This window comes from Lactuca serriola, chromosome 4 (assembly GCF_051521515.1).
Source record: "Lactuca serriola cultivar US96UC23 chromosome 4, Lser_US96UC23_V15, whole genome shotgun sequence".
NCBI lineage: Eukaryota > Viridiplantae > Streptophyta > Magnoliopsida > Asterales > Asteraceae > Lactuca > Lactuca serriola.
Genome location: NC_136411.1, coordinates 347,539,815 through 347,542,942, shown reverse-complemented (window position 1 = coordinate 347,542,942; position 3,128 = coordinate 347,539,815).

Genomic DNA, 3,128 nt, shown 5'->3' with positions numbered 1-3,128 from the left:
TATGGAATGGTGATTCACAAGCGCTTTTCTCTAATAGTAGTGAAAGAACAAAAGTCTTGTTTAAGAATTATGCATAGTGATGCATGTTGTCTTTTAAATCCTATGAATAAATATGATGATAGATACTTAACATATTTACCTTAGGACTTTTATTTTTTGTTGTTGAAACTTTTGAAATGCTCAAACCATTTGATATTAGAGATTAAATACAACTCAATGAGACCATCAAAAACCCTTCTTTGTAATATATAAAACAAAATTTAAGCCATTTATTGTTAGATCATCTTATGATTTGTGTAATCAATTCACAACTCATTCCATATAGAACATCCTTGTATGTCCAAGAGGAGGAATCATACCTGATACGATGTGGTTTACTCTATGATGATTTGAACAAACTATTTCCTTTATAACTTTTTAGAGTTATGCTCACTGAAGCACATATATTTTGGATATATATTTCCATCCAAACAAGTAGATTAAATACCTTCATAAGACTACGGATAAAATCTTCAGTGCTTATCTAAAAGGTTTAGAGTTATGGAGAGTATGTAAGAGAAGAAGCTTAACTCTGTCTTACATCTACTTAGACCATTTATGTAAAATATCCTAATAGATTGTTTAGGATAAAGCTTCTACAATCTCATTATCATTATTCCATAAGACATATCATTAGAATTTTTCTAAGTGGGAGAAATATCGAACTTTAAAAGTTAAAGAACCATATACTCAATGCATCATAATTTGGATCTAGCAAGTTAATAATAGTTTGTTGAACGTATTCAAAGGGTTGGTCAGAAACTAATAGAACATATAGAAATGCATCCATGTATGCTAATCTAGTATGTTCTTGATTGACCTTCTTCGGTATAGTATAACAGTAAGGAATAAGTGAGTTGTCAAAGGAGAAAGCATACATGGATGGGAATTTTCTTATATTTAAAGCCAACATATCAAACTAAGAATCTTATTTCTTATAAGGAAACTGCATAGTGTGGTTTGTTTACAGATAAAGATAACTCTTTTCTTTTTCTAGAAAGTTGGTGGGAGCAGAGTTGCATTCCTAGTGTTGTATGTGAATGACATACTAATTCTTGGAATATATATATATATATATATATATATATATATATATATATATATATATATATATATATATATATTAGGGTGTATTTCAAAATTAGTTTCGTAAACTGGTAAAATGGCAAACGAAAGACTTGTGTTTTTCAAAAATAATGTAACAAATTACACCCACCAAGGATCATCTTGCAAGTAATGGAAACATAAAAGCACAAATGAAGAAGGAAACAAAGAAATAACAACCTTTGTAGTTCTTTGGGTCCTCTTGGGAGACTTGGAAGTTGATGGAGAATGTGGAAACCTTTATGACACCAATAATAAATCAATTGGACTTAAGATGCTAGTCTTTTAAATCTGTTAAAACTCTTAAGCTGTAAGTTCACAACCAAAGTATGAACTTAAAGAGAGAAGAATGCAAGTATTCTTGCTAGTGTAAAAGCAAAAACGAGAGAGAATGAGTTTGGCAAGCATACTCACGATTTTGGTATGTAAAAAGGTAAAAAAATGAAAGCTTTTCATCCACTCTCATAAAGCTAAAACAATACACCTGATTCCTTAACCAATTACGCACCCATATCATAAAAGGAACTTGTCCCCAATGCCTTTAAGAATTACCCATGATTTTGATTAAACAAATCAAAAGGTTATGCTTCTTTTATCCTTTCTTATAAAGATATAAAAGAATAAAAAAGTTTAAAAATTTTGTAAACTTCTTTTATAAAATATAAACATTGGGTTTTAACTATAATACAAAAGTCATTCTAATTGAGAATAATATACATGACTAAATAAATCATACGATATGATATATTATATTACTTGCTAATGAAAAAAATATTATTTCCAAGAAATAAATAATTATCAGTTAATTATATGAGTTTATTGAATATTTATTAAAACCAATTTCAAATAAATAATCAATTATATCAAGCTGTTGTTAGTGTGACCCATTAGTATCATATGTTAATTAGCGATATCATTTTTATATGGCTATTGAGAATAAAAGATCTTTCAATCTCCCTCTTGCGCAATAGTCATATTAGATTAATATAGATAGTGGTGAGCATCTAACAACATTTCACTGCCTCAAACAACATACGACTTTTTCCCATTCTATGAACGCCGATTTCCCCAGAAGCTCAAAGCTACAATTGGTGTATAAGCTAAGTTAAGTTATCCCTTTGTCATAAACATCATGTTGAACATAAGATATGGATCACAATCAATCTCAGCTGGTGTTTAACTTTTGACTTTTATAACTGCCAAGTAAAGGACCAACATTTGACAATATTAAAGCATAACACTCCCTACACTTAAGTCCCACTATGTATCTCAGGTGTTAAGGATACAAAGATTGTACCTATGAATCAAGTATTGTCACACCCCCAAACCAGGATGGCAGAAACGTCCGGGGGTGGATGACTTTCATGTATTGTATCATAACATAGAGAATAATAGTTTATGGGTCTTTTACACTACCAATAATTATTTTGCATCAAACATAAATACATGAGCCTTTGGTATGAAGATGTTCATTTTTCTAGTTTTTAACCTTTCTATTAATGTTTTTAGGAAAATTATATGAAAATCATCGTAAGTTGAAATGTAGATCCGTAAACTATCAAAGATCAGAAAACGAGTCTAATTATTCCAAAACTTTTATCTAGACCATAAGTGGTTCCTAACCAGAGTGAAAATGTTCATTTTCATAGATTGGACAGAGATTGTTATTAAATGATAAACAGTTTTGTAAAAATCACCATAAATCATAGAAAAATCATGTGAATGCGTGAAGGTAGTCCTTCAGAATGTATAAACATGAAATATTTTCATATTGAATAGTTTTGAAAAATATTAAGTTGAAGAGGGTAAAACAGTCCGTGAATAGACCTCAACTTTTCTAGGAAAAGCTCATTATTAAGTTTAGATTATGTTTTAGCGGTATGACTTGTATTCCCCCCCCCCCCCCCCCCCTTAAAAAACTTGGAAAAACTTGAAAATATAAGGTTATGAACTCACCTTATGTGATTTCTTGTTGAGTGGAAGGT